At 42.3% G+C, this 24,898-nt stretch overlaps 1 protein-coding gene across 2 annotated transcripts in view; it reads left to right on the top strand.

Moving 5' to 3' along the window:
* Positions 1–24,898, top strand: part of SERTAD2 (SERTA domain containing 2) — a 112,611-nt gene that overhangs the window by 69,863 nt on the left and 17,850 nt on the right. Inside the window, exon 1 of one of the 2 annotated variants that reach the window (XM_043468896.1) lies at positions 19,448–19,769. The exons of the other annotated variant lie outside the window; for it this stretch is intronic. The gene's annotated coding sequence lies outside the window, so the exon portion shown is untranslated. Of the gene's footprint in view, positions 1–19,447; positions 19,770–24,898 lie in introns of those variants that run through there. 2 annotated transcript variants of the gene reach the window in all.

Raw genomic sequence — 24,898 nt, 5'->3', positions numbered from 1 at the left:
AAATATTTATGACTGTGATAAGCACCAGTATTTTTCAGAGTAATTCAAGAGATTGAGATTTGGGATCTAAGGTTCAGTTGCATACACACATAATGGATATTAAAAAAAGATGGGTATGTGTACTCTTAATGGGACTTAAAGCTTTCTAAATTTTTTGTGTACATTCCTCATTTCTTGGGGTTCACTTGCCAAACATTACTGGCATTTTTTTTAAGTGAAAAAAAGAAAGTATTGTAGCCCAGTTACAGCAATGAAAGTAGGAAGGGACATGTTGGTTTCTCCCATTACTTATGTTTTAAAGCCATTGAAGAAAGTAGCTGATCTTTTCTAGTCTTTATTATGCTTTGATATGTATACATCTTTCCATCAGAGTATGAAGTGACAAGGAGGAGAAAATTATGAATAATTAACCAGCCAGAAATCTTCCTTTCTCCTAGTTCTTTTCTTAAGCTTAGCCTGGGGCCTGATGCAGTGGACAGTCAGTAAATGTTTGTTAGACAAAGAAGGAAAAAGTGGAGTTGGTTTTATATTGAATTGCAGGGACAGAGGTACATTTTGAATGCTAGTCAGATGATGAGATTTATTCAATAAAAATGTTTCTTTCCTGTACTCCAGTCTGACCTAATGCCTTAAGTAAGTGGAGCTCCATCTAATCTCCAGTGTGTATCCCGAACCTGTACATGAGATTCATCACGGCCGACAGCAGTGCACGAGGCCCACCAGGGACCGCTGGTGCAGTACTGAATTTAATGGGCATTATCTAATTAAGTAATTATTAATAACAGAACAGCTATAGTACCTTACTTTATCATTTTTTAGAGACTGTGCCAACATCTTTATATCCATAATCTCATTTAACCCACATGATAACACCATGCCTCAGGTTCTAATTCTGTCCCATTTTTACAGTTGAGAAAATTGAGGCTTAAGCAAGTTGTCTAAGGTCAGATCACCAGCACACAGTCAAGCTGGAACTTGAAACCCTGTCTGTCTCAGGACGGTTTGACTCCAGAGTTAGTGTTCTTAGGCATGTCAAAAAATCTTAACTATAGTTTGTTTAATTACATGTTAAATAATCTCGTAATACTCTGTATTTTGTACTTTGGTTTCTCTGCAAAGAACCAAAAGGTAATGGTATAAAAGTGGTCTAACTCATAGTGAAGACTTTTTTACTGTTAATGTGAAAAAGATGGTTTCTGAGGAAGGGTGCTTTACATGATCTTTTTTTATTTACTTCGAGTGGGAGGGTGGGTCGGAGGTGGATGAGCATGCTCTGCTGGCGTTACAGAAACGCGTGGTGGGGGCAGAAGAGCGTGAATGTACATTACGCAGAGCGCAGCTTCACATCCGATAGGTGCATCGCTGAGCTGCATGAATGTGGCAGCCTGATGAATCATGGCATTTTAAGCTCTGTGTGTGTCATCAGTGTATGTGGGTTGAAATTGCGCGGAAGCCTAGTAGTCCACAAGAAATAAATAAAAGCAAAAATACACCATTGGAATAACTGCATTTCATATAGCAACTGAATATTTGTGAGATCTGTACATTTTGAGCTTTTTGTTTTTAGAGGTAATGATTTTATTAGCTTAGATCATTTTAGCATTTTCTGTTTACTTAAGTGTTTAAGATTCAGTCATAAAAATCTCACTCTGAACTAAAACTGTTTATAGACACTTAGCCAGTGTGTGGGCATTTTGAAAAGAAAAAGATATATTTTTGATTTGTTGCTTTATAAATAGGTAGGTAGATAGATAAATGGATAGATTACCATAGTTAAAATTTCCATATGAATCTGTTTGCAGAAATGTGCTTTGGCAGAGTCTTGATTAGATAGTTAAGTGAAGTGATATTTGCAATAACATAAGTTTGAAAAAAAAACTGCATCTGGAATCTATGCTTTGCTGCTTGGTCATTGTGGCATTCTGAGAACGTTTTCTTTGAACCTCAACTCCTCAAGTGTAAAGTGGGGTGGTAGCAGCAGGGGCTACTTGGAGCTTTGAGGTATAGGGAGCAACAAAGATGGTGATGTCAACGCACTTTATAATGTGTAAAAATAAGTAATTATACAGATTTAAAGGTGTGGTGTTGTTATCACATACTCCATAGCCAGCAGATGGACCAGTCTAACACCATCCTTCATCCATGAAAGTGACAATGTCAATTTCCATCTCTCAGACAACACAGATTTATTGAACTCTTATACTGTGTGAGGACTTCCTTCACATCAGTGGAACTTATGTTTAGATTTACAACAGCTATGGTTTATACAGTGGCATATTATTTATTCAGGCATTCTGTATACATGCATTTCATAGATATTTGACCTTTCTCTTTAAGCACCCAAATTTGTTTAATGTAAACTTGTTCAATAAAAATATTTCCTTGTATCATTTCCCTATATTGTTGTTATTATTACATTGTCCCCCCAGAAAGCATTGAACATAATGCTGCCTTTTCTTCATGATTCAGGATCATTTATATTGCTGAGGTATTCCGTTGGAATACAGAGCCCTTTAGGGAAGGGCTAGTGAGGGGGCATGGTGCTATTTGTCTCTATTTTAAATGATCCCATGCACTAAATTTTTTGAGCTCTTGTGTCAACATTCTTTAATCCCCCAACCCTGGTTTCTAATTGTTCGCCGCCTTTTCCTTTATTTTTTGGTGGGGGGGAGGGGTTACTATCAGCGTGCTTCTTTTTAAATCCATTCTCCCCACTAATTTCCATTTCCCATCTATTGTGTAGGGGAAAAAACAAATAAAATCATCTTTAAACTTAAATAGATACTCAGGGAGGGCATAATAACTCATGAGGTTGATGCATGGGCTTTATGATTTCTTCTTTTTTTCCTCAAGGACTTCTTTTTGCTTGCTTTGTTGGTTCTGAGTAACTAGAGTCTCTCTGAATGAATCATTTTGCGCAACACCACTGTTTATAGTCTGTATCAGTTTCCTCTAATAGTCACCAGTGATACTTATCTAGCTCATTACCAATTATAAAATTCTTCAGCATTCCTCGATCCTCACATGCTCATGAGAGATAGGCAGGTTGTATATATTTTTAAAAACCATTTTAAGATGATGAAATGAGAAAACTAAGGCATAGTTGGAGGTTATTTGGCAGGTTATTTTATCCAGGGGTTGTAGCAGAATGCATTCTAGGGAGGCTTATTCACCCAGACATGCATGTAGCCTTTACCTGGATGTTCTTGTTCAGTTGTGGCCGACTCTTTATGACCCATGGACTGAAGCATGCCAGGCTTCCCTGTCCTTCACCATCTCCCAGAGTTTGCTCACACTCATGTCCACTGAGTCAGTAATGCCATCCAACCATCTGATCCTCTTTTGTCCCTTCTCTTCCTGCCTTCAATCTTCCCCAGCATCAGGGTTTTTTTCCCAGCTGGCTATCCCATTTCACTAGGTCTGGGCAGAACTTGGGTTACATTTTGGAAAAACATCCCAAATAATTCTAATGCATAAAGCTTTTCCTAACTCTTTTTCCCATTTTCTACACTCTTCTGCCATCTCTGCTCTCATTCAGAACCAGTAGGTTGAGTTTCTATGGCCAGTAAGTGATTTATTAAGATGTTTTCACCTGCATGTCAACAAATAGTGTCTTACACTTATGATTTTTAATGGTTCTGTAGTCAACTGGGGGCTTCCCTGGTGGCTCAGATGGTAAAGACTCTGCCTGCAATGCAGGAGACCCAGGTGATGTGATCAGACTAGTGCCCTCCCTCCCCACCCATGTTATTTAACATAGTAAAAGAGAGTCTGTGAATGTTTCTAAATTAAGGATCTTGAAATTCTTATTGTCCAGATTATCCTGGGCTATTTTGTGCTCCATGTAATTATAAGGGTCCTTATTAGGGGGAGGCAAGAACGTCAGAGGCAGAAGAAGATGGAACGACAGAAGCAGAGGTTGGAATGGGACATTTGGAAGATGGAAGAAGCGGATGCAAACCAAGGGGTGCAGGTGGCCTCTAGAAGCTGGAAAAGTCAAGGAAACAGATTCTCCGGTGAAGCCACCAGAAGGAACACAGGGCTGTCAACACTGCAGTTTTAGACTTCTGAACCTCCAGAACTGTAAGAGAATAAATTTGAGTCATTTTAAGGCACTGAGTTTATGGTAATTTGTTACAGCAGCAATAGGGGATCACTATAGCTAGCAAGTCTAAAATACAGACTCCTAGGCACGCCCACAGAGATACTGTTTTAAAAGAGGTGGGCGGGGTCCGGGTTGTGGGGTTGAACCATTCCCCCGTGATTCAGTGGTCTGTGTCCTTGGACCTCACCTGTGGTTACAAACATACTCATAAAGCCATCTACTGTCTCCCTTGGAGGTCTGAAGGTGGGTAGTCCCATCGTCAGTTGTTCCTATCAGCTCATCGGCTCAGTGAACACCTTCAAGGACCCAGGCTCCGCCTGGACCTTTCCCCACCACCTGTGGTCCTTAGCCTTCTAACATCGTGCACACAGAATGGCTGCCACAGCTCCAGGGACCACATCCTCCTACGGTCAGAAGGAGACAAAGAGCTCTTCCTGCATGCCCATATGTCTTCCATTTTTTAATCAGAGAAGAAAAGTTCCCAAGGCTCCCAGCAGACTATCCCCTCTACCCACTGGGCCAGAACTGCACCACCCAGCATTACCTCCAGCAGCAAGAGAGGCCAGAAAGCAGGAAACCCCAGACCAGAGTGCATGCGCGCTCAGTCGCTTCAGTCATGTCCATTGTGTCCAACTCTTGGCGACCCTGTGGACCGTAGCCCGCCAGGCTCCTCTGTCCATGGGATTCTCCAGTAAAGAGTACTTGAATGGGATATGATGCCCTCCTCTAGGGGATCTTCGTGACCCAGGGATCAAAGCTGCATCTCCTGCATTGCACACAGGTTCTTTACTGCTGAGCCACTAGGGAAGCCCCCTAGACCAGAATACTGTCTCAAAACACTCTCCTGTTCTCCTCCTCCTGGAAACCTTTGTGTACCTCAAAGGACACTTACCTCTCACCCAGCTGGTGCCTCCCTCCTCCAGAGATGACCCCTTAGGCACAGGTCTTTGTGCCTTTTAACATCACCTCACATGCCACCAGTGTCACCGTTCACTTGGAAAGAAAAAAAAAAACGTGCATTTTCTTATTTAATCTTTATAACCCTTTGAGGTGGATAATATTTTCCCTTCTTTACAGTGAAGAACCAGAGATGGAGAAACATGCCCACAATTCACAGTGGAAATCTCATTGGTCGCTGATCCGCCTTAACTGTGAAGCTCAGGCTCTTACCATCACACCAGCTCCAGCAGTGATTCTCTGCTGTGTGCTATTCCTAGTACATCTTTGAATATCAGGGTTTGGGCACAGTTGAAGAGATTACAAAGTCACGGCAACACTAAACAAATCAGTCATTATAACCCAGTCACTATCACTGGAGGGTTTTAATAGAGGAGTGAGGCGACCCGACTTTTGTTTTAAAAGGGTCCTTGACCACTCTCTTGAGGCTACATGGTTGGGGCCAAGAGTATTGCAGTATTTGCTTCCCATCTGACTCAAGGTCAAGCCAAAGTCATTGCGTTGGCGTCTAAGGTCCTCTGCACCCTGCCCCCGCTTCCCTTTCCCTCCTCTCTGCCCATGCTCCTCTCCCCTCCTCCTCACTGTGCCCTGAAGTCCCTGCGCCCTTGGGCACACACCCCACTGCAGCCCTGCTCACTTTTTCTGTTCCTCCTGTCAGGAAAACTGGTACTTGACTTGAGTCTTCACCTTCAGATCTTCGCTCAAACATCATTCTCTCAGTGAGGCTTTTCTAAACCACTTCTTCAAAATTGCCCCCCACCCCACACAGACACACCCAAGCACACGTTCCCTATCCTGCTTCACTGCTTTGTTTTCCCCTAGAACACCTAATTTCTGTTATGCTGTGTAATTGACTCTTCTCTCTTTTCTCTTTCCCCTCGCTGGGATGTAAGAGCCATGAGAACAGGGATTTGGGTGTGTTTTGTTTGCTGCCACATTCTCAACTCCTAGAACCTAGGACACAGTGGACATGCGATAAATATGTATTGAATGAATGTATTCTTTATGCATAGCTCTGTTTGGTTCCATGGGGGTAAATTCCTAGAAATGAGATGACCACAGTACAGGATATGGACCTTCTAGGAAATTCCTGATACACATGTCCAAACTCTGCCTTCCCGTTTGAATTCACTTAGAGTTTCATCAGTGGCTATGACGACCTGTCCGCCACACTGAAGTGATGTGAAGTCCCGTCACATTGTTAGCAGTTTTATCTAACTTGCCAGCTTGGTGTATGGCAATTATATTTCTAATTTGTATTGCTTTGATTGGATGCCTTTGTACTTATTTTTTCCCCTGCATTTCCTCCTTCTGTTGAGCATCAGCTTGTGTCCTTTGCCAGTTTGTCTAATTTAGTTTCATTGTGTCTTAATGTACTGTAGTATTAGTGTAACTGAGCCATAGAATTAGGTTAGGTTAGGTTACTAAGTCTTTGTTATCTGCTTTGCACATATTTTTCCAGGTTTGTCATTTTTCTTTTAATTTTGCTTATGGTGTTTCTTGATGTATAGTTTTTTAGTATAATTTGTTTTAATTTTATAGTTCTTTTTTTGCTTTATGTTTGGAAAACAAATCTTGTCTACCTCTAAGATCAGTTATTCATCTATAATTTTTTTTAGTTCTCTTACATTTTTAAAAATTATTTTATTATTTAGTTAATCTCTTGTGTTTTTTCATATTGTGTGAGGCGAAACTCTAACATCCATTATTCACCTTAAATTGTTAACTGTTGCACTAACAATGCCATTTTTAGAATATACTAAATCTTTATACTAAGGTCTGTTTCAAGTATTTCAGTGCAGATCCATCTATATTTTTCTTTTGCCAGAACCCAACTTTGTTAGTTATTACAGCTTTTTAATACATTCTTTAAATTTTATTTTATTTTTTTCATTTGTTGATTATTATTAATAAATTTTACGCTCATTCTGTCAAGTTCTGTAATAGATGAGGAGTTAACATCCTAAAATAAAAATCAGATTGTGCCTCTCTCCCATGGAAAGTCTTTTAATGACTCCCTCCCTCCTTCAGGATATAAAGGCCAGACCCTTCAATGTGGCATCCAAGTCCTTCCTAGATGTGCCCAGTCAGACTCTCTGGTCTGGATTATTGCTACTCCCTGCTTGTGATTTACACTTCAGATCCTCACCCATGTTCTCTGCTGTTTCTCACCTTCCCATTTCTGCTGCTCCATCTGCCTTTAATGACCTTAACTAACCACCATTTACCCTAAGATCCGTCACCGCCTCCCTGTTTTCACACTGGTCAGGCTCTGTGGCCACTCATGTGTATCCATCGTCACCCTACGCCTGTCTGTGTCAGCATGCAACCCGCTGTGTCACAGTGATGAGTTAGTCTACCCTCTGAACTCAGTGGGAGCATCTCTTGTTCATTTTGCATTTCTTGTACCTGGTATGCTACCTGTCATGCCATAGGTGGTGTAGATGGATTAGAGGAGAATATCTAGGACTGGAAGTCAGGAAATAGATTGTTGCAATAATGAAAGTGAAAGATAATATGGCCTTGACCAGGGCAGTGGTGGAGAAATGGAGAGGAGGGGACATATTTGAAAAACATTTAAGAGAGAAAATTGATAGGATTTTATGTCTGGTTAAATGTGATACAAAAGGAGAGAGAAGAAACTTAGAATCTCAGATTTCCAACTTAAGACACCAGGGATACCTTATTGGTGGTTGTTGTTTAATCACTAAGTTGTGTCCAACTCTTTTGCGACCCCATGGACTGTAGCCCACCAGGCTCCTCTGTCCATGGGATTTCCCAGGCAAGAATACTGGAGTGGGTTGCTCCAGGGAATCTTCCCAACCCAAGGATCGAACCCTCATCTCCTGCATTGGCAGGTGGATTCTTTACCACTGAGCCACCAGGGAAACCCTCCTTGTTGCTACCTTAACCATATTTAAGCGTTCAGAAGGAGGAACAAGTTTAAGGAGGATAAGATTAGGACAATTTTAGATGTGCTGTGAGTTGGAGATGCCTTTATACTACCCGGTGAAAATATCTAATAGGTAATGAGATAGAAATAGGCTAATTATATACTATTATTGTTCAATCCTGGAGAAGGAAATGACAACCCACTCCAGTAGTCTTGCCTGGAGAGTCCAACGGACAGAGGAGCCTGGCAGGCTACAGTCCATATGGTTGCAAAGAGTTGGACATGACTGAAGCAACTTAGCACACACATTGTTCAACCTAGGACACTTCTAAGATTGAAACAGGGTGCTGTTACTAATTATGCGAGGACAAGCATAAATTTGGTATGACCCTGACAAACTGGGATATATGTATGGTCTTTCTCTATATAAAGCTCAGATATGAACCTCAAAGAGAAAGGTCTAGAATGTGATTAGTGATTTGTGAATCATTAGCATATAGATGCCCTGAGAGTGGGTGAAGTTGCCTCATGAAGATTCCGATATCCTAACCAACCATCACCATCATCCACTCACCTTTGTAATCTTCTCTGGTCCCAAATTGCAGTAGAGGATGATTATTTTTTAAAGTGAAGACCTATAGGTTTATAGGGTGGTAAGAGGAAGAGGAGCCAGCAAAGGAACAAGTAGCCAGAGAGATAAGAACCAGGAGTTCAACCAGAGTTACTGAAAGAAATGGTTGGAGGCAGTCATTAATGTCAAATGCTATAGATAGGTGTTCAGTCAGTGAGGAACTGAGAAGTCTCCATTGGCTTGGCATTTAGGGAGTAATGGTGCTCTTTTCAGAGGTTGTCAATATATTTTTTTTGTGAAGCCAGAGGAAGTAGGTGGATCTAAAACCATGAAGGGTAAAGACAGCAGTTGTTGTTAGTTGCTAAGTCGTGTCCGACTCTTTGCAACCCCCCATGGACTGTAGCTCTCTAGTCTCTGTCCATGAGACTTCCCAGGGAAGAATACTGGAGCCGGTTGCCATTTCCTTCTCCAGGGGATCTTTGCAGCCCACGGATTGAACCTGGGTCTCTTGCATTGTCAGAATTCTTTACCTCTGAGCCACCAGGAGCCACCAACATTCCTGCAGCATTGAAGCAGGGGAGGACTGTTTCTTGTTTTAAAAGTGAAGAGGGAGAACACCAAGTCTGTAATTTATTGACTGCAGGAAGGAGCCAGTAGAGAGGGCAAGGCTGAGTGTGTAGGAGAGGAAGAAATACTAGTCTGCAGTCATATTTAAGCTGTTCTACTCAGCCTAATTTTCTTGTCTGGGGTACCTGTGCTGTACTATAGTTGAATGCCACCAGTCTGTTCCAGTAGCAGTCACTGAGACTTTAAAAACCATTCTTTAGATGTTTTTTCTGTTTAGTTGGCTTGGGATCTAGGTTTTTCTCCCTGTTTTTCACTACAGACTCAAGATGTGAGACTTTGAATACAATATGTGTCTTATAGATGCATTGATTTGCTGAAATGTCACTGGCAAAGTGTTGATAACCCATCCGTTTAGGTTTATGGGTTGATATGATAGTGTCTTTGTTGATAGATTTAGAAACATACATTGCAGATGAAAATATTCTTTTGGGACCTGTCAACAAAGACACTATCACATCAACCCATAAACCTAAACGGATGGGTTATCAACAATTAGAAGGAAAAGTGAGTTTTACACCGAGAGTTGATTCCCCCCACCCCGCCTTGAGAAGCTCCATTAAGGAAAAAATTGTTAAGTTTCCGAATAGAAACCGTTCCGTTTTCTGATCTGCTACTTCATAGTAAGAAGTTCAGTTCTAAGGTTAACTTCCTCAGAGAGAAGAAGGCAGGGACAGCAGCAAAAGGAAAAGGAAGGTTTAATTGCTCTGCAAAGGCCCAAACATGCTCTGAAAAGTAAAGATTTCAGGCTTAATGTGCACGGAACAAAAGGCCGTTGTGAGCTGTGTATAAGAGTTGGTGAGAGTTTGTATTCTGCCCCTTTTTTCTGTGGGAGTTATTTCCTGTTGTTGACTAGAGTTCTTTATTTAGAACCACCTAGCTTCAGAATGCCTGCTAGCGAGCAGAAAAGTGTGTATTTAAAACATAGGCTTATTTCAAGACAGTCTCTAAAAAAAAAAGTTACACTACCCATGCGCTGAGAGAGCACCACCTTCCCAGAGATCAAGAGGGTATGGGGGCTTTATTCCTATAACCCTGCATGGAGGGACACAAAGAAGAGAGAATCAGAATGCATTTGGGGTAGCAGGAAATGGTCAACCGAACACCCAGTGGAAGATAGTTCACCAGGAAAGAGTGTTTTCATTGTCTTTTTAAAACAAAACAAGATTTCACTTTTTAGGGCTAGATGCATGATAAGAAAGTAACAGGAAGCCTTACATATTTTGTAAGGAAGCTTTTATCCTTTCTAGCATGGGTGGGCTGCTGTCCGTAGGATCCCACAGAGTTGGGCAATACTGAAGTGACTTAGGATGCATGCATGCATTGGAGAAGGAAATGGCAACCCACTCCAGTGTTCTTGCCTGGAGAATCCCAGGGACAGAGGAGCCTGGTGGGCTGCCATCTATGGGGTCTCACAGAGTCAGACAAGACTGAAGCGACTTAGCAGCAGCAGCAGCAGCAGCATGATAGAAGTTAGCCTGATGGGTGAGAAATACACCCCAAATACTGGCTTTAAACCAATTATTCTCTCATACTTGCCTTGTCAGTTGGGCTTCCTATTAACAACTTTCAGTTACGCTAGCACTGTCATTGAGTTTTGCAGTCTGTTATTAAGAGAGAGAGAGAAGGACAGTATGCATGTGCATGTGTGCTCAGTCATGTCTGACTTTTTGCAATCCCATGGACTATAGTCTGCCAGTCATATCAAATGAGTAAAAGGAATTAAGTCATTACTGAAATAATGAAGTTAAATGCATGAAATATAAATATTACCCATTGCTTTATTAATAGATATTAGAAGTTGTGGGAAAAAACCTTACAAAGTTCTATTTTATGGGAACCATAAAAAAGGGAAGAAAATGTATTTTTTAATGTCTTGAAATCTAAAACAGTACATTTAAATGGTTTGCTACAACATATTTATTTGCTTTTCATGTTTTTATCAAAGAAATTTGTAGTCTCTCTCCCTGATTCCAGTACTCCTCCATTTATGAAAATTAACCACTTTCCTGAATATTTTTGGTCTCTAATGTTTTTATTCTATAATTGCATTCATCTGTATTGGTAAACAATATATAACATTGTTTTGCATGTTGTAAAGTATTTTATATAAATGATATTATACTGTACATACTTTACAACTGGCTTTATTTTACTCAACATTGTTTTTGAGATTTAACCATGTTGATATTTGGTAACCGTAGTACTTCTTAACCACCATAACTTTCAAATGTATTGATTAATTCTCCTTTAGCTATTACAAGCAAAACTACTATAAACATTCTTCTATGTCTCCATGAGGGATGAAAACAAGAGTCTCTCTAGATTTAGCCCTTCTCATCCAGAATTCCTCCAGAAAATTAAGCCCCAGTACCCTAAAGCAGAGGAGGGCATGGCAGCCTACTCCAGTAGTCTTGCCTGGAGAATCCTCATGGACAGAAGACCTGGTGGGGTGCAGTTCATGGGGTCGCAAAGAGTCAGACACGACTGGGTGACTAAGCATGCATGCAATGCATCCTAAGGCATCTATTGTATGTAATGAATTGTCTCCTGTCCTCTAAGTCTAGAATGGTTCACGTTTGGGGCTAGAGCTGGAGACTGATACCTGCTCCTAACAGCGATCACACCAATCTCTTTGTAATGCTTGAGTTCAGTGGGGAGGTTTGAAATCAGCCCCGGTGGGGTATTTACACCACAGAAATCAGCAAATGCTTCAAAAAGGGCTTCTTTCCTTCTTTCCCCATTCTCCACCCCCACCCCCACCCCAGCCAGTTGTTAAACATTTACCAGCAACCACTGGTTCTTACCTTTATACCACCCTTGGGAGAATTGAGGAAATAGTCACTTGAATTCTTTTCTATAGGGCTTATTTTCTCATGCAACCCTCATGGAGAAAGACTGCAGGTATGTGGGCAGGGTGTGTGCATATCCAGCTCCACTAGCTAATGTCACATTATCTCCAAAGTGGTCAAGTGGAGAGCTGTGAACTAACCTTTTATAATTTGCATTTTTCCTGTAAACTGAGGAGATTGAGTATCTTCACGTTTGTTGGATATTTGAGTTTCCTCTTTTTACCCATTTTTCTGTTGGTTTTATATTAAAAAAAAAAAACTGACTCGGAGTTTCTTTTTTACTTCTAAATATTAATCTTTTGTTGATTATATGAATTATATCCCATCACTCAATGGTCTTTCACTTGTCTTTATCTTGTTTATATTGTATTTTATTTAATGGATGTTTAATTTTTAATATAATCCAAGTTATTGGTCTTTTTCTTTATAGTTTGTGCATTGGCTGTCTTATTTCTTTTCTTCTGTTTTTGACTGTGCCAGGTGGCATGTGGGATCTTAGTTCCCCAACCACGGACTGAACCCACGCCCCCTGCATTAGAATCATGAAGTCTTAACTACTATAGACCGCCAGAGAAGGCCCTGGCCATTTTGTTTCTTAATAGTCAAAGTCTCAGCAGGAAACAGTATTTCACTCAAATGATTCAACTAAAGAGACATAAATGATGGGACTTTTGACAGAGATGTGACAAAACTTGAAGCATGGAAGACCAAGAACTTAGATCTTACTATCCTCAGGTCTACAGGGGAAAGGGGAGGAAATGGTGTTGCTAGAATCTATGAGAGTGAGTGCCCTGGAGAAAGGGCCACCTGCAGAAACTGTGGCTATGTGGTCCTGCTCTAACAGGAGCCCAAAGTAGGAAGGAGCAGGGAAGAAATAGCCCAACCTCTCTCCCCTCTGACCCAGTGGTCTCTTTCTGTTGAGGAATCCAGCTGGAAGCTGGTTGGCAAAGGTGCTTGGTCCCTAGGGGTCAACATTTCCAGGCACAGAGCAAAGAAGAGAATGAATCTTAAGCAACAGAATAATCACACATTCCTTATTCTGAGCCCATAAATCATTTTCGTATATTCTCTCCTAAATGTTTTTAAGTTTTGTTTCACATATTTAGACATTAGTCCACCTGAAATATTTTTTAAAAAAAAATCTGAGGTACCTAATTTTATTTTTCATGGAGGTAACCGGGTGACCTTTACTCATATATTGAATAGCCTATTCTTTCCCACTGATCTGTTGCCTCACCTCTGTCATACTTTATGCTTACACATATGTGTGGTTCTGTTTCTGCACTCTTGATGCTGTTCTGCTGATCTATTTATCTCTTGCCAGCACCACTCTGTTTTAATTACTAGAACTTTTTAATAAGCCTTGATATCTGTTAGGCCACATCCTCCATCTTGTTCTTTAAACTTATTAAAGCTATCTTTTGTCCTTTGTTATTTCAGATGATTTCTGGATTTGCTTAAGTTCCATGGGCAGGGGGGAGGGGAGCATTGGGATTTAAGTTGGAATCACATTTAACTTATTGATGCGTTTTGGGGAGACTTGAATAGTATTTCAAGTATTCTTGTCCATAAATGGTGTGGCTCTCCATTAACTCTTTTCATCTGATAAACTTTTGGAAAGGTTTTTATTTTCTCACTTTTCATTTTTGGTTGTAATGTGGAAATAGTAATTCTGGAGTCTTTATCTCTAGAGCTTTTTTTTTAAATCACTAAAACTGAAAGCATGATGTCTAACAGTTCTAAAGTGGTAACAAATTAGGATTGATTGAAAATGAATGATTCATCAAAATTCTTTTCAACCTTTTATAATTTGGGCTTTAATTTTTTAAAGAAAAGTAAACAGAAATACAAATGATGTTAAAATTGCCATTACTATTCCCACAAAAGCTGTTTATCAGCTGTCCCAGTGTGTACTATGCTGCCCTCTGTGTAATGAAGCCAAATGAATCACCGTAGCCAGTGTCAGGGAATCTGACACTTCTTCAATGAGGTTTTTTTTTTTTAATTTGATATGACTCTTTCATATGTATATTTTCTTTTAAAAGAATCATCTTTAGGAACAACTAAATACATGCATTGTTTGAGCAAACTCAAGTTTGTGGAGAGTACATTATTTGTAACAGAACAGAACGGCAGTGGGCGTCAATGCTATAGATGATATTCTCGTGGTATTTGCTGCCATCCACTCTCCTTTCTAAATTTGGTGTTACAGATTCAACTTCTGTTTTCAAAAAGGGAAGTTACATATAGCTCATTCACACTATTATTTTCTCCTTAAAAGCCAGTTTCTCTGATAATTGACCATTTAAGGAGTTTCATACACCTCAAACAAGACTTCTCTAAAGACAGCAGTTTTGAAATAAATATTACTTAGAAAGATAACCTTCAATATTTAAAGCATGTTTAGGAAAACCATTGATGAGTTGCACAAATGTATCTAATGTAACATTGCTGTTTATCTGAATAGTTTACCTTGGTTTCTTCGTACTCAGCTTTCACTTTGCCTTTCTGAAATTTTAAGTGTAAAAATATTTTAATTTAAAATATATATTTTTTCAATTTAAAGCAAATATTATTGGACAGTTAGATAATTTTGGAAAAGTCTTGTTTATTCTGGCAACATGTCTTTAAAGAACAATTCTGCATTGGTGACTAAAAGATAAAATCTTGCTTAAGTGTTCCTTCTCCTCCAGAAAACCAATAAAAATTCACAGTGGCAAAGTAGTCATTCATTTTTTTTGTCTTTTGCACTGTTCCCATTTAAACTGTGTTCTCTGCCCACATGTTTATTTTTAATGATACTTCATAGTATCATACTTAATAGTCTGAAGTCAGAGGTATTTCCTGGGCATCTATACACATTAAAGCTTTGACCTTTTTTTCACTTCTTAAAGTAGAAGTTTTATATCTGGGACTTCAAAAAGTGGCTTAAATATGTTATTTACACTCCCCAAATCACCCTACTTCTCTTAAATGACCTCTTTACTCATAGGTGATTTAAAGGTACACAATCTTAGATCATTTCTACAACAGATATGAGAATGTGTGTCACAGAAAATAGGATGTGAAGTTGGTTTTATATTCTTTCAAACTCCTCTGTGAAGGTAGTCCCCATTGTAGCCACCTTTTCATAGACTCTTAGCTCTGGGAAGGGGCTACAGGAACCTTTGGGCCCTAGTGCCTCATCTGGCGGGAGGTGGACACAGCCCTCAAGATGGGAAGGCCCTGATTCAGCTTCCTTGCTGACTGTGGTTGAAGAACTACACTTGAGATCTTCTGACCAACCACATGTGCTCTTTTCACCAGAACCAGTGCTAATCCTTAATCTGTGACATGGCAGATTAAGAAACTAAAAAGTCAGTGATCAATCATAGTGATTAATTTGTACAAGATCTTCAAACTCCTACTCCAGGACTCTTCCTCTTATCAGGCTTGGTCCCAGGAACAAGGATGGTCTGGAGGCTGCACAATTTCTAACATTCATACAAGTTTTCTAGGGAAGCCAGAAGTGCCAGGTACCTTGAGAAGAAAGTGAATTGCTTAAGAAGGGAGCATGGTTTATGGACAGGAAGTCCAGGGTCAACATGCAGATAGGCCAGCATGTAGAGGCCAGAGAGGTAGAGCTGTCTGGGGAACTGAGGACAAGGAGAGAGGTTTCTGAGGAGCACCCACCAGCCGTGGAGGAGCAGCATCTGGCAGGAAGGGAGCACTGAAGAACTGTCACCAGGGAAGGCTTTCTCTTTCCAGCTGAGAGAAGATGAAAGCAAAAGCCGGAGTGTCTAAGGAGAGCCACTCCATTTATCAGAGGATTTTACCAGGAAATAGTGGCCAGTGAAGTAGGGAGGAAGCTCATGCTCAACAGAAGCCATCTCGTCTAGAAATAGAAGGGACTAATCAAAGATACCAGAAAAAAGAAAAGAGTTTCAAGAGCGTCTTATTCCAATATCATCATTAAGATTTTGTTCTAAATTAGGATTTAAATATTGTCAGATCTTTAAAAGAGAAAAAGGTGTGTTCACTCACAGGAAAATGACTCTTTCTCAGAACACAAGGGGCCATCCTTGCAAAGCAGCCTAGTAACAGTGAGGGAAACTGCAAGAGTGGCTCTTCACTGGAGTTGAAGCTCTGTTCTTGTGAAGCATGACTGCAAGGACAGGCAGGAGAAAGCCTGACGTGAAGAGCTGGGCAAAGAGATGGAGAAGACTTTGCAGAGGCAGATGAGTTAACCAGCTCCTTTGGTACCGTCAAGTTTTAACTTGCCAGTGGCTGAAAAGTACTGAACCTGTTTGTGCTGTCTTTGTGAGAGTGTTCATTAGTTTTCCTAGTCATCCTATCCTGTGTCAACTCTCTGATAATCAGTTAGGTGATTTGGGACTTCCAGACTTTATTTTGAAGATTTACTAATAGATTTTAGTGATCAGTGAATGGGAAGTCCACATTCAGTTAGACTCTCTGTATTTTCTATGAAAAGATGATTTAACCCAGCTGGCTATATTATTGTGTTTAATAACTGAAACATTTATGGGGGGCGGTGCATAAGGTCAATATTTCCAGGGTATATAGATGGATGATTATGACCGGTATTTCTTGTGAAATTTGAAAGATAAAACATAATGAGAGAGGGTAAGTTTGAAAACTGCTGTGAAGTCTTTCTCAGTTTATATAGCTAGCTTGTCCTTGTGTCAATTCTTTGGTGCATATTAATTAAGTGCTAAAAGTGGCCTTCAGTTAGTGCAGTCATCTGGTCATTTGCAAGACGTGAGGGTACAGAAACTTTCAAGAGAAGCAGTGAAGTGCAAACTAGTACCCAGAACCACAAAGCAATGTTGAGAAGTACCTCTCTGAAATTAAACTCATGAGTATTTTTAAAAATTACCATCACAGTCCTATACTTACAAGAGCAGTGTTTCTTTTCTCCCTAAACAGATATGTTCCTGATAGTTAAATGTGGATGACTGGCCTAATTTCTTGTATGTGCAAGTGAGAGGGAGAAACTCTAAATCCTGAGGGTAGGATTATTTTAAATGGGCTTTTAAGTGTCCCAGAGAGTGAAAGTGTGAAAACCACACTTATGTGTTCACTAAGCATTTCTTGTTCATTTGCTAGGAATAAACAATATTTTTTTAAAAAAAATCATGCATACTAAAGGGAGTTGACTTCAAAAGCTCTGGGAGGGCCTTTCCTTAGCCTCATGGAGTTGGATTCCCAGGGCCAGGCAGGAATTGCTGTGCTGGGCTGTGGGGGACTTGGCCCTAGGAGAAGGGACTGTGTACCACCTGGTGAGGGACCACATGAGCAGATGTTCAAATGAACACTTCATGCTTTGACTTCTTGGTAAAAGATGCCAGAATCTCAAAGTAGGGGAAGTGGGACACATATATAACGTAGATACCTGTATATAACATATATAAAATGATAAGGCATTTACCTTCAAAAGTGTGGGAAGGTGAAAAATACTTTACCCCAGAACTCAAGATTGCTTTCCTTAGAACTCAGACCTTTACTGAGCGCACACAGAATTCGTGCTTTAGCAAAATCATGCGTCCACTCTGGAGACACAGAAATTGTCACTTTGATCTTTAGTTCTTCCAGTAATTCATTTGCTAGAAAATATCCAAGTGTCACAAAAATTATGCAAGTCTAACTTGCTGCTCACTTTAATTTATGAATAACAGTTTAAATTTATTTTAAATTCAAGAGAGCCTCTGGCCTCCACTACAGAGATACCACAGGATTATTGCAGCTTCTATTTCAATGGCTTCTCTTTAAAGTGAATGGGTTGTTCAGAATCTGTTAGTAGTGTCCTCTCTGAAAGGCAGAATTCTGGAAATGAAAAATATCTTGGTCTCATGGCAAAATGTTTGTGAATACTGTACCACTTAGGCACAAACTGAGCAGGATGTGCTGAGGGCCCCAAGCACGACTTCCACGATGAGTAATTTGGAATGCCATTGTAATGAAATTTTCCAAAGATATCCATAAATCACTAGCTTTTAGCACTGGCTATACTTAAAAAAGAAAAATTTGTGTAACCTTTTGATTATATCGAGAGTCCAGTAAAAAATCTTTTTCATTCCCTTTCAAGATAAAACTAGAAACATTTTCTTCTCTACCAACATTTTAGCCCAGGTTTAATTTCAATAATATCCTCAATCTGATTGATAACAAATCATTACTGCACAGTTCCAATAGGTCTCAACTTGTCTTGATGTTAACGACTTATATCACCTTTATGTTAGGTCTTAAAGCTTTATTATCCTTAAATATAACTAGTATAGTGGAGCATTAAACTCCAAAGAGATCTGAGACGATATTGATTGGGGTGGCAACCAAAATTTCAAGGTGCCTGAATTCCTTTTGGTAACATCTTTAAACTGAATGCGCATGTAATTTTTAAAATAATCATTAATTTTCCAGGGGAGATCTCCTGTCCTAGGACTTTTAAATTTACACCACACACACAAGCCTCCCAAAACTAGTATAAATTTCCCTGATAAATATAGGTAGTTCAAAGCAGAACTTCTTAAGGAGAAGGAAAAGGCTATCGCTGTGAAACTGCGCCTAGGTACCCCCTGCGTCTCCAAGCCAGGCGTCCCTACCTGCGTGGGCTCTGCCGGGTTTGCACCGCGGCTGAAGCCTGCCACGAAGGCTGCAAAGTCGTTTCAGTCCTGTTCCGATAAAGTACTCTTGACTTGGTGACCCATTTCAAGTGTTGGGCTGAGGACACAGCACTCCAGGGGAATTTGTCCCCATCTCCAGCCGGAGCTCCCATCCCGCCCCTCGGACACTCCGAGGGCCACTCTTCTGTCCGGAGACGCAGGCATCGGAGAGCGTCTCAGCTGCGGACGCGCGGCCCCCGCCCTCCCGGGACGCCTGTCTCGAAAACCCCGCGGGCAGCGTGGATACCATACCGCGCCCCGGGGTCGGATTTTTCTCTTTCCCCATCCACCCCCGCCCCTCGGCCCCGGGACCCTGCCTGCCCGGCTAACCGGCCCCAAGTTGCCGAATAGCTGAGATGCTTGTCATATTTGCGGTCGCGCGACTCAGCGGTCTGTGCGCGCGCGGCACTCGCTGCCGCCTTTGTCACTAGCGGCTCCGTCATTTGCATGAGTGGTCTGAGGGGATTATTGGTGGTTAGTTGTCGTCCCCTGGCCGGAGTGTCTCGTTTCCTCTCCCCTTCTCCTTAAGCTTTTCCTTAAGGAAATCAAGGGCGCGCCGGCTGGGAAGGGAGCCGTGGGCGGCGTTGCCACCCGGCGTCTCGCGTGCTCCGCCTGCCCCTTCCTGCTCCTGGGGCGGCCGGGGCCCCGCTCAGCATTTATCGCGCCTCCCGGGACCGCCGGGGGAGGGGGCGGGGCCCGGCCGAGGGGGCGGGGCCTAGCGGTCGAGGGGGCGGGGCAGGCCGAGGGGCGGGGCCTGCTGAGCCCGAGGCCCGGAGCTCGCGGGAGGCTCGCTGGCCGCACGTCACTCCTGCACAGCGAGTGCTGGAGCACTGGCTGCCGCTCGCTCGGTCAGGGCGCCCCCTCCGCCCGCCTCCGGCTTCCTCCTCCGCTGCCTGCCGCCGCCGCCGCCTCCTCCTCCACCATTGTATAATGCTCCGAGCGCGCAGGCAGAGGACGGCGGAGTCTTAGCTTCGGTCTCGCCTCTTGCCCGCTCCCCGGCGCCACCCTCGGGCCCCCGGAGCGGGGGATTCCGCATGGAGCGGGAGTAGCTTGAGGAGTGGGCAGAAACCCCTCCCGATGTGCTAGTTCCCAGGTGGAGCTGCATGTGGTAAGTTCTCCCGGCGCCGGCTTGGAGGGGATTCTCGGATGCGCGGGGCTCCGGGTGGGTGGGGGCAGCGTTGGGACCTGGCCAGGGCCGGGTGAGCCTGGAGGGCGGAGGAGGGGCCCGGGCGGCCGCGAGGGTCGCGGGAGCCTCGGCGAGAGGGACCTGGGTTGGAGCAGGTACCGGGAGGAGCGCTCCCTCCCGCTGCTCCCCGGCCCCGCGCTCTTGGACCCCCGGGGCTGGCGCCAGGGACCCCCGGCGTTCTCGGGCAGATCTGCTGGGGGAAGGGCAGGGGACGGGCAGTCATGGACCGGGGTCAGGAAGGGGTCGGGAGCTAACCAGAGCCCAACGGTGGGGCGGAGGGAGCTCGGAGCTGTCGCTTTTACAGCTGGGATCTGTGTGCGTGTTGTGGCGGTTGTGTTGTTGTGAACGTGCGAGACTTTTTTTTTTTTTTTTTTTAAGACTCGTATTGCTGGCGCGACGGCTGCTTCACTTTTCAGTCCTGTGGCCGGGTTTGCATCCAGCTTGCTTTAGTGTATTTCTGTGAGTTGCCCTGTGTTTTAGCTTAGAAACATTCCTCTCTGCCCTCCTTTCGCCCGTGCCCAAGTGAATTGATTTTGAATGTGTATGTTTGTTAAACTTGATGTCTCATTGGTTTTTTAAGTTAGAAATCTACAAGTCATCTTAGTGGTGACCGCCTATGACTGAGAGGGAGGGGGCCGAGGGGAGCCAGCTGTCCCAGGCCCTGGACTTTGTACCAAGACGTGGTGCTGTCAGAGCGCCCCTGCATCGAGAGAAAATCATAAATTCCCTCCCCTCCCCCCGCCTTGGCCAGCAGTTACCTTACTTTTAGCAGAAATAATAGTAATAGATTGAGATGGGAGTAGAATTCTGTGTTTAGCCTTAAATTTCGCAAAAAGATTAGGCATCATTGTCTTAGAATAACTTTTTGCTCCCAAGCTGGTTAGTTTCAGGATGTTTCAGGAGGTGGAGAGTAAGTTTTTACAGGCACTTAATGAGGAAGGGCAATCAGCAAGGTGAGACATCCAGTCTCAGACTGTACCAGTTTTCATTTGAATCAAGCTGGACAGCCTCCTTTGGTCTTAAGGAAGATAGTAAATGTTTTCAAGCTTTGTTCATGAAATATGCTTTGTGATTTCTCAATATATGTTAAGAAATGTCCATAACGTGTGTAAAGAGCCTAGAAGTTGTACTAGCCAATCGGATCCCTGAGGCCTTAAGTGTTCAAAGTAGCCTTTTATAATTAGAGAGGAGTCTCTGACAAGAGTGAAGTGGGCTCTTGGCTCCACTCAACCCCTGGAGGACAGTCCACCTGAGAGCCTCTGCGTTGTTTTGCTGATGGGGGGCTGGGGGGGGCCTAGTTGTTCAGCTACCCAGAAGCCATAACTCACCCCTGGAGCTCCTCCCACTCCTCCCCCTTTTTATAGCAGTCTATTCTGATTTGAGTGTGGTAGGGTGTGCTCTAAGGATGAAAATACCCATCCTGAGATCTCAGCTTCTGGCACGAGCAAGAAGAGCTTGTTTGTGGATCTCCACTTTGCTGTTCATTTCAGCTATTTCTTTGTGGAAAAAGAGATAGATAAATGTTAGGAAGTTTGCCTTTAACTTTGGTGATTTACTTAGAGATATTATATGTTAATGTAAAGTTGTTTATGTTGTTCATCAAGTTTGGAACCCTTTAAAATAACTTTATTTCTTTCCCCTCCTCCTAATTAAAATGTGCGTAACCATGTTGCTCTCAGGTGAGAAATCTTATGAAATGGATCGGACAGCCTTTTTTCTTTTTCTTTTTTAACATTCAGCTCTGTTCCTTGGGTAATTACAATAGATAGGAGACTTAAATTTCATAATACCAACCAAGTATAGGACATGAATGTCCTAGGGAACAGTTTTATTGTCAGACGAGTGTCACAGCTTCTTAGGTAACAGCTGCTTGGGCCAGTTTCCCTTAAAAAACTAAGAAAGGGATATTAGCTCACATTTAGAAACTCTTCAGACTTCTGTTTGTGGAATTGTCCCCTTGAAAGCCTTTTATTTAATTGAGAAGCTGAAATATAAACTTTACCCAGTTGCCATGCACTAAATTATTAATAATGAGCATAGTTAAATGGTATTTATTTTGATATTTTAAAACTCAAATTTGTGTAGCTGCTGATAGCTTTTGGCATATGCTATTTTAAACAGTGTTCCAATGGCAGAATAAGTTGCAACACTACTTAGAAAGGTGCACACACACAAAATAGATAAACATATAAGGGGACATTAAAGATACAAATGTACACATGTACAAATAAATCAAGATTTTTTTCTGTCAAAAATTAAACTGACAAAATAAAAATAAAAGCATACTTCAAATTATCGGTAACAAGCTATAGTAAAAGTTTGCCCATAGTCAAAATATTTTACACTTTAACTATTAATAGAGATAAAAACTACAACAGAAACTTTTAGAAGTTTCTTTTGCTGTGATTTCTTGTTAAAAAACAAATACTAATAAAAGCATGAAGTTTTATTTTATATTTTGTTTATATAAAAAAAATCAAGACAACTTTGTTAGTATTGTAACATAGACTTTAAAAATGTGTAGGTTAATATGATATTTTGGAGTATGAACTCTTAACTCACTTGTAGAATTTTTCAAAAATGTTGCTACAGAAATTTCATATTTACTGTTACAGCCTGTCCTGTAGGAGATGGCTGTAGTTGCAGTAGTTTCTTGGCAAAGCAGGGGTGGGGTAGGGGAAGAGAGAGGAGAGAGAGGTGTCTCTGATTACTGAGTGCAAAGATCAGGTGTATGCTCAAGGCACCAGAGGGCAAGCTCCAGTTTTAAGTGAAAATTGCCTTGAAATAAGGGTAACACCCACCTTCACGGTCTTTCCATTAATCAGCACTGACCAGCAGAACAGGATCATCTAAAAATGCGGTGGCCACCACATATGCACAAATCATGTCTTTTCTACCAACTTTTAATAATTATTCCTTTAACAGCCGACAGAAATCCCCAAGCTAGGACTCCTGCTTAAAGAAATGTGTGGATATTTAATTTAATTCTAATAATCTTTTTTTAAAATGTATTTCCACTTGGAGGATAATTGCTTTACAATGTTGGTGTTGGTCTCTGCCATACACTGGCATGAATAAGCCTGTGGCAGGGACACATATGTCCCCTCCCTCTTAAACCTCCGTCCCACCTCCTACCCCATCCCACCCCTCTAGGTTGTCACAGAGCCCCCCAATTGAGCCCCCTGTGTCTTACAGCAAATTCCCACTGGTTATCTACTTTACATATAGTTAGCTCTGATATTCTTGAAGGAAAGAGCAGCTCACCAGAGTTGGCATATCTTTTAAACAAAATGATTGTCTCCAGTGGCCAGTGCAATTGGCGTTAAAGGCAAACTTCTGCCCTCTATACAGATGCTGGGCAGTCCTGTGAGCAGCACTGTCCCCCAGAGTGCCCATCACTCCTTGTGTGGAGCAGTGTCTTTCTCTATGAGCACTGTGTGGCAGTTCATTCTTTGTATGAATCTGTGAATGGCATATGTCAGGCCAAAAAGACGACATTCCTATTCTGGGTAATAAATGGACGCCTTGTTGGCTTTTTTTTTTTTTTCCTTGAAGATCATGAGACAAACAAAACATGCTTGGCTGTCTAAAAATTTTCTCTGAAATAGAAATTCGAAAATAAAAACATACGAATATCTTTGCAAACATATGATTGCTCATAGGACAAAACAGATGCATGTCATTTCAACAAGCACCCCAGACAGACAATGAAAACTCCCTTTTGGAAGGGCATTCGGCTCTCTTTGTGGTCGGAGGGCCCCAGGAGCTAGAAAGCCTCCTTCGTCTCCTCTCAAGGTCTCCCGTCCCTCCTCTGAACTTAAAGGGGAATCCCTGCCTGGAGTCCCAGCAGCCAGCCCCACAATTTGGTGTATCTGTCTTAGCAACCCGGGAGCACAGAAGCCGTGTTCTGCACCCACTGCAGCTTTCAGTTCGGAATGGAGTCGGCATCTGCTGTCTCGTCTGGCCTCCTCTCACACTTGCACGCCCGTGTGTCCAGAGCTGGGCCTGCCAGAACCAGGGCCGAGTGTGCCCGCCCGGCGCCGCCCCGAGTGGAGTGAGCCATGCGGATGCGTGGGGCGGGGGGCCGGAGGGAGGAGAGCCGGGGACAGCGCCGGGCCGACTGCGCAACTGCTACAGCAGGTCCGACTAGTTTTAGGTGCCCAAAGGCAGCTTTGTTTCTCTGGTAACTCCGGGTAGCAAGCAGCAGACCTCTGTGCTGAACACTCATTTATGCCTGGCCTTACTATCTGTCCCCTTGCAGAAACCTGTAGCTTCGCAGAGTTGCTCTTTAGTCCTAAGCTTTTTTTTTTTTCTTCCTTTTAAAAACCTTCATAGGTGGTTAACTGAAAAGACGAGGCTAAACCAGGCGTTTGTGTGCTTCTGAGGAGTTTCATGAAGTAGAACAGTGAAGGGGAAGGGCTTCTGACTCTTTAGGACACACACACACACCCCCCCCAGTCACTCACTCACTCACTCAGCTGTCTCTGTGAACCTGTTCAACAAAAATAAAAAGTATTACTTGATGGTGCCTGTGGTCAGAAAATTAAATAATGAAGCGTTACTTGCTGCTGATCAACCTTTAGCCCCTTGCTCTGCTCTGGCTGACTGCTTATCATTCCACGCCAGCCACAGCTCCCCGGCTTCAGGCAGCCCGGCTGGAGTACCCCACCCTGGTGTTCAGAAGTGTTGAGTTAAACTCAGGGAATCTGAAAGTCCCAAGGTCATCTCTACACCAGAACAGGTTTGCATAAAATTCTAGCCACGCCAATGAGATAACGAGGTGGCAACTGTTTTAATCTGAACCTGTCTTAGTAGTTATTCCATTTTTTAATAATACTTGATACAGATTTGCTTTTCAGATTTCTTCCCTTTTCTTGAGGAGGGAACTTCCATGTGTGTGTACTTCTGTGTCTTCCTTGCTGTCACAGAAAATGGGTCTGGCAGAGGAATTTGAGCCCCGTGGTCTGTAGCTGATGAAGAAATTTTTGCACTGCCTCTGTGCTTGTCATGAACCTGGTGATGGTCTTTTCTGAATAGTTTTTTTTTTTTTT

Source organism: Cervus canadensis, chromosome 5, assembly GCF_019320065.1.
Source record: "Cervus canadensis isolate Bull #8, Minnesota chromosome 5, ASM1932006v1, whole genome shotgun sequence".
NCBI lineage: Eukaryota > Metazoa > Chordata > Mammalia > Artiodactyla > Cervidae > Cervus > Cervus canadensis.
Note: the sequence above shows the minus strand (reverse complement) of the source record. Positions and strands in the feature narration are given on the sequence as shown.